Genomic DNA, 12,425 nt, shown 5'->3' with positions numbered 1-12,425 from the left:
ATTATCGTCATGGGGGTCTTCAAAACACAGTGATTTGTTAGCCTGTACTCTTTGAAAAAAAGATGATAACTAGAACCTAAAAGGGTTCTTTGGCTGTCCCCATAGGAGAACCCTTTGAAGAACCCGTATTGGTTCCAGGTAAAACTCTTTTGGGTTCAATGTAGAGCCCTTATTGGTTCCAGGTAAAACTCTTTTGGGTTCAATGTAGAGCCCTTATTGGTTCCAGGTAAAACTCTTTTGGGTTCAATGTAGAGCCCTTATTGGTTCCAGGTAAAACTCTTTTGGGTTCAATGTAGAGCCCTTATTGGTTCCAGGTAAAACTCTTTTGGGTTCAATGTAGAGCCCTTATTGGTTCCAGGTAAAACTCTTTTGGGTTCAATGTAGAGCCCTTTCCACAGAGGGTTCTACCTGAAACCAAAAAGGGTTCTACCTGAAACCAAAAAGGGTTCTACCTGAAACCAAAAAGGGTTATTTTATAGAAGGGTTAGATCACGAAAACGATGTGAATGCTTCAATGGGGCAGAAGTCCGTGTGTTGTTGTGATTCTGGATGGTCAGATAGCTAGCAACAATGACTAAAGATGCCATGTGGGAACCATAGGTCGCTCGTTTCAGCTAGTTTTATCTTGTTCTTGATACCGTGTCTGTTTTGAGGTGTTTTGACTGTCACATCTATCCTAATATCCTGCTGGAGAAAAAGCCTAAATTAGCTAAATATATTGTGTCATATGTCTGTTTGTGAATACTTATGTAAATGAGATATTGAAAAAAAATGTATATTGAATCGATTTTGAATTCAGGCTGTAATGTGGAAGAAGTTGAGAGGTATGAATACTTTCTGAAGGCACTGTAAATCTGTTTCCTGATTTGTCACCCTTCTCCTGAAGTGTGCACACTCCTTCTCATGGATTTAACAATGGTGGACACTCCTGCCAACCACCATCCACCAATCCAATGCTTTTAAATCCATGATGAGGAAATGTGCACGCTTCAGAAGAAGGGTGGATAATCGGGATGCAACCTAAATTCTCAGACCGATGGAGTCAATCAAATGTGTCATTTCTTTCTTTCTTGGTCAGATTGGAAGAGCTTTCAAACCTTTTCTCCCTGTGTCTGTCTTTCCCAGGAGGAGCACCGCCACATGAAGACCATAGATGAGATCATGTCCCAGCTGCAGGACCTGAAGAACCAGCACCTCACCAAGAAGTCAGAGGTCAACGACAAGAACCACCAGATGGAGGAGATACGTAAGAAACTAGGAGGAGCCAACAAGTGAGTCTCAAAGTTTAGACACGCCCAAGCACACAAACCAAACCCTCATCCTCTTTTTTCCACCCATTTCTACAAGGAACTTTTTTTTTACTTACTACATTGCTTTATTTATGTGTTTTAAGAAAAAAGGACAGTTGTAGCGTTGCCATTTTGCTTCAGTGTGTGTTTACGTTTGTGTTTGTAGTTTGCAGCAGTATTCTTTGAGCAATGCATATTATTCCCTCAAGGAGTTGACTCAGAAAGATAGCTACTAGTTTGTAGCATTGTAGTTTGGCATTGTTTGACCAATGTGTTATTTCCACAGGGAGCTGACCCAGCTGCAGAAAGAGGTGACGGCCATCGAGACCAAGCTGGAGCAGAAACGCAGCGACCGCCACAACCTGCTGCAGGCCTGTAAGATGCAGGACATCAGACTGCCGCTACGCTCTGGGACCATGGACGACATCGGCCAGGGAGAGGTGCTAAACACACTCTTTATTTTTCTTGTGCTCTCACTCCTGCTTTCTTTCTCTCAGCTTTCTTTCTCTCACTCCTCCCTTCCGACCAACCTGACTGCCTCACTGTTCTCTCTCCCTCTCTCCCTCTAGGGGAGCTCTCAGCAGGAGGAGTCTATTTATTTGTATTTAACTAGGCAAGTCAGTTAAGAACAAATTCTTATTTTCAATGACAGCCTAGGAACAGTGGGTTAACTGCCTTGTTCAGGGGCAGAACAACAGATTTTTACCTTGTCAGCTCAGGGATTCGATCAAGCAACCTTTCGGATACTGGCCCAACGCTCCAACCACTAGGCTACCTGCTGCCCCAAATAGCAGTCAGTTCCAGGAGACCAGTCCAGACCATCCAGTACTGTCCTGGCTAAAGAGGCTCTCATAGAGAGAGACTACAGCAACCTGTCTGAAAACCTCAAGGTAAGAAGTACACACATGTCTGAGCCCTGCATACTAAGGCTGTGTCTGGGAGTGTGCAAGTAGATACTTTAGGAGATGTGTGGAGAATTGGGACATAGTTTCTCTCTCCACATAGACTCAGACTCTATATCTGTGTGTACTGTAGCTGTTTCAGTCATGATTCAATACCCAGCAATAAGGTTGTTTTAGGTGAGTTTGAAATGCAGTGTGTGCCGAGGATATGAGTCACTTAACGTGTGTGTGTGTGTGTGTGTGCGTGTGTGTGTGTGTGCACTCAGGACGCGCTGGCGGAGGATGAGATCAAAGCAGAGATGCACACACTGCAGCAGCGTCTCAATGAGCAGCAGTCTATACTGCAGAGGATCAGCGCACCCAACATGAAGACCATGGAGAAACTAGAGTCTGTCAGGGACAAGTTCCAGGAGACCAGCGATGGTAAGAAGGAGAGAGGAGGACAGGGTTTAGTTAGGTGTGGAACCCAACATGAAGACCATGGAGAAACTACAGTCTGTCAGGGACAGAGGAGGAGGTGGGGGAATTTAGAAATGTAGAACCCTGGCTTACACTTGAGTCTGGAGACATGGGCTAACTTAATCCCTCCCTCTCTCTCACTGACTGTATGAAATGTTTCTGAAACAAGAAAGAATTTATAATTATTGCATAAGGTGTTCATGATGATCTATTCTGTATTCCAGAGTTTGAGGCGGCCCGTAAGAGAGCCAAGAAAGCCAAGCAGGCGTTTGAGCAGATCAAGAAGGAGAGGTTTGACCGCTTTAACGCCTGTTTTGAGGCTGTATCCACCAACATTGATGAGATCTACAAAGCCCTGTCACGCAACAGCTCTGCCCAGGTATCACTCTCTGTGACCAGATAGCATATCGTTTTGTCCTATTGGGTTGAGTCAAATGGAGTGTCCTTGGCAGGGGCTGACTTTTAAACGGTTAACTGTGTTCCCAGAACAAATAAAATTTAACTTATTCAAAATAATGTACAAAAATTGGGACTAAAAGTTCTGCTTTTAGTCTAAAGAAATAAAACCATCAGCTTTTAATTGTGAGCGAGACAACTATTCCTTCTTGGATGTTGTGATATTTGGCTGCACCTGTGTGTACATGTTGGTTAAATATCTGTCTACCCCCAGGCCTTCCTTGGGCCAGAGAACCCTGAGGAGCCTTACCTGGATGGGATCAACTATAACTGTGTTGCCCCTGGAAAGAGGTTCAGACCCATGGACAACCTGTCTGGAGGGGAGAAGACTGTAGCCGCCCTGGCTCTGCTGTTTGCCATACACAGCTACAAGCCTGCCCCATTCTTCGTCCTGGATGAGATTGATGCTGCTCTGGACAACACCAACATCGGCAAGGTGTCTAAAACCCTGCTGCAAAAATTACATTTTAATCTCATGAAATGTCCATACTTAATACCCCCCCCCCATTTTGCCCTCTGAACAGCCTCAATTCATCAGGGTATGAACTCTACAAGGTGTTGAATGCGTTCCACAGGGATGCTGGCACTTGTTGACTCCAATGCTTCCCACAGTTGTATCAAATTGGCTGGATGTCCTTTGGGTGGTGGACCATTCTTGATACCCACGGGAAACTGTTGAGCGTGAAAAACCCAACAGCGTTGCAGTTCTTGACACAAATCGGTGTGCCTGGCACCCACTACCATACCCCGTTCAAAGGAACTTATATTTTTTAGTCTTGCCCATTCACCCTCTGAATAACACACATACACAGTGTATTCTCAGTTGCCTCAACAAGTGACATCAATAAGGGATCATAGCATCTGGATTCACCTGCTCATTCTGTCATGGAAAAAGCACATATTCTTAGTGTATAAAGGGGATAGGTTGGAAATAGGATGCCATTTCAGACGTGCCTCATGTTATTGTTATGTCTAACAGAGTTGGAGATTTTGTAGGTGGCCAACTACATCACTTATGTAATGACCATGCTGTTATGTCTAATACTGTCCATCTATACAGGTGACCAGAGCCATATATTTAGAAAGTTGGGCCAACTATAAGAATGGATGCCATGTTGGCGCCTTCGAGCGTTCCATTTATCCATTCATGACGAGAATTTAGAATATTGTATTTATCATTGCTTTATTATTCAGTGGACTGCTGTTGGTCAATATTGCCCAGGGGGTGCTAACATGGCTGCCAAGGAATGTAGGTAAATAAATGCATCATAATGCAGAAACCTCAACGTCCTAACTCTCTAAATATGTGACTCTGCAGGTGGCCAACTACATTAAGGACCAGTCAGTGAATACTCAGGCTATAGTGATCTCTCTGAAGGAAGAGTTCTACACCAAGGCTGACTCGCTCATAGGGGTCTATCCAGAAGTATGCTCACACACAAGCACCGCATAAACATAAGATGCAACACACCTATCCATAAATCCTTTTTATGACTTTTGCATAAAAACAATACTTTCCATAATACTTTCTCTCACATATTAGATAATAAAATGTAGTTGTGTGCTAGCTGTTTTCTATGAAATAATGGCAAAACTGACAGCACCCCTCCCCCCCCCCCCCCCCCCCCACAGCAAGGAGATTGCGTCATCAGCAAAGTACTAACCTTTGACCTGTCTGTGTACCATGACGCCAACCCCAATGAGTAGAACCCCAACGAGCAGAACATCACTCGGAGGAGAGGAGCGAAATTAAATGACAGACATACCTTTTAACTCATTGGCATTTTGACACTCTGCTTGGTCAACTGAACCATGGTTGTATTCCTTAATGCAGGCAACTGAAAACGTTTTAAAACATTTTGTAACTGACAATGGAAATGAGTGTTTTTTTAAAGTCCAGCTAGTCCCTCGCTGTTTCTGCCCATTTTCTACCTCTTTTTTTAAAAACTCACTGAAATGTATGTATCTGAAATCCTGGTAAGTACAGCCTGCTTGGGCATTTTTCATTTATTGTGCTACTTTCATTATCTGATTTGTGTTAGAATTGGAAAAGCCTTAGGTCTCATTTGATGTCTGCTTCATTGCCAGTCGGATGTCATCTGATTCCCCCCAAGTCGAACTAGCTTGGATCCAAACTGAGTTGTTCTGGTTGTTTCACTTCTTCACGATGTGGTTCAATGTCAGCAATGCCTATGGTTATCATTTCTCTGCCTTTTGCCTAAGATCAAGTGTAGTATCAAGTCAGGAATGGCTAGTTGGTTTCACCAACAGGAATGGCACCAAATAAGAGGTTTTTGTACAATGTACAACCATAAAGAAAAACAACCCAAGGAAATACCTTTGCAGTGTTGGAGAAAAACAGTATAATACCTTTCTCAGTGTTGGAGATGGAGAACCTGTCGAGTTTGAGGTGGATGAAGAGAGCAGACACACATTTGGGCCCTGTGTTTTGCGCAATTATCTGCCACAGCAAGATTTTATCATGTATTTTAAGGGTTATTTTGAAATGAGAATGCACCAAAAATGAAAGCTATTGTCTGAGGATGGTGCTGGACCATCTGACCTAAAATAAAAGGGGACAGTTTGATGAAAAAGCTTTAGATGAAGGTTAAAATCCAGGCATGTCACATGACTGTGCAAAATACAGGACCCTACTTATTTTATACTGTTTAATGATCTTTAATTGCATCGAGTACATTACAAACTGTCGTGAGATAATCATGGAACTCCATTAGGGTGACCAATATCATTTTATCACCTAAATAGAGGTGACAACTGGTGAACATCACTTTAAAATGATCATGAAAAGCAATTATTACCTTAGGCTTTGCTAATAATGTGTTTCTACTGTAGCACGTCTAGGTACATCTGTTTCTAGCAGAAAGTTCCTATCCAATCTTTATGAATTGTATTATCACTTTTGGACAATTTATTTAGGGGATAAAGTTATTAGTAGCTGAGTACCATTGATTTGGGGAAGTGATGTCTGCTTTTGATAGTGGCTTTGAAAGTGTCCCATGGTATTTATTTTTAATCAGTCCAAGACATATGGGGTAACTCCAGTTATGGGTCAATCCTGCTTCAGAAATGTTGCGTATTCCATTGACAGTGGATTGATTATTTTCAGTTAATAAACACAACTATTTTAGAACTTGTGTGTTCCAATTGAGTAGCAGTAGCAGCAGCAGCATGACCTTTGTCATGTTATTCTGCAGCATATGTTATCATATTGTTCAGCACAATTCAAGCGAACTCATCTGTTGTTCTGCGATGCACTCCAGAAAGGACTACTCTGGTGGACTGGCTAGGTTCACTCACTCATGATATTTCTTAGTATTTATTGATATCTCACGATATTATATATTTTTGGAGGGGTTTTTAATTAGGGTCCTCATTAGATGTTGTGAAAGCAGCAGCTGCTCTTCCTGGGGTCCACACAAAACATGACATAATCAAGAACATTAATAGACAAGAACAGCTGGAGGACAGAACTACATACATTTAAAAAAAGAGAAACGTAGCCTACATATCAATACATACACACAAACTAGTTAGGTCAAATTGGGGAGAGGCGTTGTGCCATGCGCTGTTACGTTATCGGCTTTTTGAAACCAGGTTTGCTGTTCATTTGAGCAATATGAGACGGAAGGGAGTTCCATGCAATAATGGCTCTATATAATACTGTATGCTTTATTGGATTTGGGGACTGTGAAAAGACCTCTGGTGCATTCCTGGTGGGGTAAGTGTCTGTGTCAAAGCTGTGTTAAAGTTGACTATGCAAACAATTTGGAATTTTCAACACATTGTTTCTAATAAAAAGTAGAATTGATGTAGTCAGTCTCTCCTCAACTCTTAGCAAAGAGAGACTGGATTGCATAGAATTTTATATTGGCCCTCTGATTACAAGGAAGAGCAAGATGTGCCACTCTGTTCCGGGCCAGCTGCTGCTTATCTAGGTCTTTCCTTGCAGGACTCGACCACACGACTGGACAATAATCAAGATAAAATAAAACTAGAGCCTGCAGGACTTGCTTTTTGGAGTGTGGTGTCAAAAAAGCAGAACATGTCTTTATTACGGACAGACCTCTCCCCATCTTTACAACCATTGAATCTATATGTTTTGATCATGACAGTTTACAATCTCAGGTAACAATCTCAGGTTATTTATTCTCCTCAACTTGTTCAACAGCAACACCATTCATTACCAGATTCAGCTAAGGTCTAGAACTTAGGGAATGATTTGTACCAAATGCACTGCTCTTAGTTTTAGAGATGCTTATGACCAGTTTTTCACTGGTCACCCATTGCAAAACTCTTTGTTATGGGTTTCAGTGACTTCATTAGCTGTGGTTGCTGATGCGTATATGGTTGAGTCATCAGCATACATGGACACACATGCCTTGTTTAATGCCAGTGGCAGGTCATTAGTAAAAATAGGAAATAGTAGAGGGCCTAGAGAGCTGCCTTGCAGTACACCACACTTTACATGTTTGACATTAGAGAAGCTTCCATTGAAGAAAACCCTCTGAGTTCTATTAGATAGATTGCCATATTGTGGATTCAGAGCTGAGGTTGAAAAGCCATAACACATATGTTTTCTCAATAATAGGTCATGGTCAATAATGTCAAAGGCTGCACTGAATTCTAACAGTACAGCTCCTACAATCTTATCAATGTCTTTCAACCAATCATCAGTCATTTGTGTCAGTGCAGTACATATTGAGTGCCCATCTCCATAAGCATGCTGAAAGTCTGTTGTTAATTTGTTTACAGAGAAATAGCATTCTATTTGGTCAAAAACAATTTTTCCCACCAGTTTACTAAGAGCTGGCAGTAAGCTGCTAGGTCTGCTATTAGAACCAGTAAATGCTGCTTAACCACTCTTGGGTAGCGGAATGACTTTGTCTTCCCTCCAGGCCTGAGGACAAGTACTTTCCTCTAGGCTCAGATTAAAGATATGACAGATAGGTAGGTGTGGCTATAGAGTCAGCTACCATCCTCAGTAGCTCATCTAACTTTTCAATGCCAGGAGGTTTGTCATTATTGATCGATAACAATAATTTTCCCACCTCTCCCACACTAACTTGATAAAATTCAAACTTGCAATGCTTTTCTTTCATTATTAGTTTTTTTATGTGTGAATACGATGGCTCACTGTTCGCTGTTGGCATTTCCTGCCTAAGTTTGCCCACTTTGCCAATGAAGGTATCATTAAAATAATTGGCAACATCAAATGGTTTTGTGATGAATAAGCCATCTGATTCGATGAAAGATGGAGGTGAATTTGTCTTAAAGTACAGTACTCCAGTTTTTTTCAATTTTTTTATTTCATTGATCTTGGCTTCATATTTATTTGCAGACAAGAAAATCAAGTCACACATGTTTTTAGATGTTTTATTTGTTGGTTTTGCCAATGTTGTAAAAGCTAGATCTGACAACAACAAAAAATATATTAGGAAGGTGTTCCTAATTTCTGGTATACTCAGTGTAATTATGTTACAATCAGAACAGCTTTAAACAGACCATGAATCTGCCTGTCGCGCCCTCCTTTTAAACATACCATGAATGTTTCATCCTATAAAATATCACAGAACATGACTATGGAAATACAAATGTATTATCTTTAATCTAGTTGGAAATCCTATCAGCAGGCAAATCATCTCACAAACCATATGTTATGATGTAAACAAGCAGTGGATCTAAAGGCAGAAATATCCATCTCCATCTCACCATGAAAAGTTGTGAACTGAAGACAAACCTTTGCCTCTGTCCAGGAGAAATAGTGTTGAATGAATATAATGTAGATGAAATGTATACACCAATGTATAACCAGCAGGCAGCTGTAGCATGCGAGACTGATCCAAAAGCAGGGAGGAAACCCCAGAGGAGGAAGGCATCCCTCAACAACCTGTCTTCAGATTCAAGCTAACTGTCATTGAAATAGAATACTAGAACGGGTGGAAAAGCCCCTCACCTCGGACCGTGTCTGTGAGATCATGACAACCTGAGAGGACTGCTGATAGTCTTTGTCTGCTTCCCTAATGGTATTGTCCCTATTCCCTATATAGTGCACTACTTTTGACCAGTGGTGTAAAGTACTTAAGTAAAAATATTTTAAAGTACTACTTAAGTCACTTTTTGGGGTATCTGTACTTTACTGTTTATATTTTTGACAACTTTTACTTCACTACATTCCTAAAGAAAATAATGTACTTTTTATTCCATATATTTTCCCTGACACCCAAAAGTACTTGTTACATTTTCAATGCTTACTTGAGTCATTTTATATTAAAGTATCTTTACTTTCACTCAAGTGTGACAATTGGGTACTTTTTCCAACACTGGTTTTGACCAGAGCCCATAGGCAGTAGGGATGTGGTGCCGTTTGGGAAGCAACCTCTGTGTTCCTGGCTGCCCACTCACTGTACTGTTCAGATGAAGAACGTTTATACTGTAGATTAGTTTGGGTTGGCAATCTATAGTAGAATCAATCCTTCATCTGCACTGTGTCACAGAAGCAAAAGTTACCCTGCCCTGGCCACTGAAGGCAAGAAAGAACATCCACACCTCTTTCCCTCACTCTCTCCTCTTCTCTTTCATGAGGGTAGACAGGGCTGCAGCGTGCTCCTCTACCTTCAATTCCCTTCATTTCTCCTCCTCCCTCTTTTCTCAGAGGGTTCTAGAAGTGCTGCCCACAACTCCTTCGCTTTGTCTCTCATCCCTCTTTTCTCCTCTCTTCTTTTTCATGTGTTGAGACAATTCTGCTAGAGCTGCTACAAGTACCTCCTTCTTTCATCTACTTCTTCATGTTGACAGATGAGGGTTTTCTTTAGATCTCTGGTTGGTAGGGGGACAGTTACACCTCTCTCTGTCTGGGGGGCAGCTAGGCTGCCTCAGGAGGACTCCCCTGACCCCCTGCTCTGACCTGCTTCCCCCTTCCACCCCCGTCTCTCAACCTTCCACCCCACCCCTATCCCCCTCTCTGACTCTCAACCCCACCCTATACCCATCCCCAGCCTCCCCATCCCCCCCTCCCCAATATCCCTGACCCTCCCGTACCTTTAGCTACCCCCAATACCCTCCAACACAGTGGCCTCCATCATTCTTGAATGGAAGTAGTTTGGAACCACCAAGAATCTTCCTATCTCTGGCTGCCCAGCCAAACTGAGCAATCGGTGGAGAAGGGCCTTGGTCAGGAAGGTGACCAAGAAGCCGATGGTCACACTGACAGAGATCCAGAGTTCCTCTGTGGAGATGGGAGAACCTTCCTGAAGGAAAACCATCTCTGCAGCACCAACAATCAGGCTTTTATGGTAGAGTGGCCAGACGGGAAGTCTCTCCTCAGTAAAAGAGACTTGACAGCCCGCTTGGAGTTTGCCAAAAGGCACCTAAATCACTCTCAGACCATGAGAAACAAGATCTGATGAAACCAAGATTGAACTCAGAATTGTCTGTTAGCCACCTGTCATGATGTTGCCCTGTTGGGTGAGGTTTATGACCTTTCCATAAATACCTGTCCCCCTTCTCTCACCACTCTGCAGAATGGACTCTTGGAAAGCCCTTTTGTTACTACAGAGAAAGTATAGTAACATCAAAAGGTTTGGGAATGGAACAATACTTCCCTTTCTCAACCACTTGGAAGTGTCCGTTGGTACTTAAAGAATATGATGTCAGATCAGATGTTGTCTGGGACATTATATCTGATGATAGGACGGCATAAATTGTATCTTGGAAAGTCTACACATTCTAGTTTCACATGGAATTGTTGTGCAATTTAAATTTGTAAATATGAAACTATTTGTGAAACGATGAATTTAATTTTTTCCTCCTAAACAAGACAATTGTTTTCATAAGTAAACTTATGCTCACTCAGTGGCCACGCTCAAGTGAACAGACATTGGTTGGAGCGGGATGAAACACGCCCATTTCTTCCCCAGTACAAAAGCCCCCCGTGACCCAATTCTAGTCAGACTAAGCAAACCCCTGCGTGAGCTGGGGTTGCGAATTGTTGAATGACTACTCTATCTAACAAAATTTACATAAGACCAGATCACGTGGAGGTGACGATCACCACAGTGGAATGGTGAATTTCGACTAGACCAGCCAGAATACAGCACGAGCTGATTATGGCAACTTGGTATGAACTTTGAACTATTATTCACTAAAGAAGAAGTGATACATCCTAGACGTCGAGTTATCAGCTGTAGCTGTAAACATACGTGGCCTAGGAAAGGACAGACAATCTCCGAAGAACGACAGGGTACTACAACGTATCTGCTCTACAACACTACGACCAGAAAGATTCTTCAAAGGACAATGGTAATCTCTGCTGGGCAAACCAGTCTTTCATCTTCGATCCATCTATCGAAGCGCAGCTCAGAGTAAATATATATCTTGCATTTTCCTTTTCCGAATGGGCGGATATTAGAATGCATGAGATTCTGTATTTACGGTAGCATAGCTTCTCAAGGTCCGATAGAAACCCAATTCCTTTGTCCCTCAGTCTTCCCGCTCTTTCATTCAAACCCAACCCCCTTCCTTCGTGTAACCAGCCGTCATATCGGGTTAGCCCACTAGGGATTTTTCATGACATGATTAGTAATCAATGTATGATCTATCCTGTGTATATATATGTAATTCTATGTGGTTTATTTAGGTATTTAGTAAATAAATAACTAAGCCAATTTGTGCATTGCTGATTCAACTTGTTAGCCAGGGTTCGTGCAGATAACCAAGTACTTTACGACAATCAGAATGAGACTGAATAAGGTGACGTTTAATAATTGACTGCAATTGATATAAAAGATCTTCAGATCTTTAATTAAGGGTGGATTTGGGAGATAGCCGCTCTATATAAACTAATGCTTCCGTGGTGCCCCAGGAGTCCTAATGAGTTAGTTATTGCCTGAGTAATTGAATCAAATAATTAAAAGTTGGATAATCGATTTGAAAATAGCATGTCATCTCATTTAATCATAGTCAGAGACACGACACACCCATAATACTCCCCATCCACCCCTACCCTGTTAATCACCCTCAATACTCTCTCCACCTCAATCTTAGTTAAAAAACAGCTCTCTTAGTAAAAGATAAAAAATACATTATGGTCAAATCAAACTTTATTAGTCACATGCGCCGAATACAACAGGTGTAGACCTTTTAGTGAAATGCTTACTTACGAGCCCGTAACCAATAATGCAGTTTACAGATTTAAGTTTCCCTGCATTAAAGTCACTGGCTACTAGGAGCGTCGCCTCTGGGTGAGCGTTTTCTTGTTTGCTTATGGCGTAAATCTCTAAGTAGATAGTGTGGTCTACAG

At 41.9% G+C, this 12,425-nt stretch overlaps 1 pseudogene; it reads left to right on the top strand.

Annotated features, from left to right (window-relative positions):
- Window positions 1–9: 9 nt before the first annotated feature.
- Window positions 10–6,257, top strand: LOC106572721 (structural maintenance of chromosomes protein 1A-like; annotated as a pseudogene).
- The last annotated feature ends 6,168 nt before the right edge of the window (window positions 6,258–12,425 follow it).

This window comes from Salmo salar, chromosome 15, assembly GCF_965601325.2.
Source record: "Salmo salar chromosome 15, fSalSal1, whole genome shotgun sequence".
Lineage (NCBI taxonomy): Eukaryota > Metazoa > Chordata > Actinopteri > Salmoniformes > Salmonidae > Salmo > Salmo salar.
Note: the sequence above shows the minus strand (reverse complement) of the source record. Positions and strands in the feature narration are given on the sequence as shown.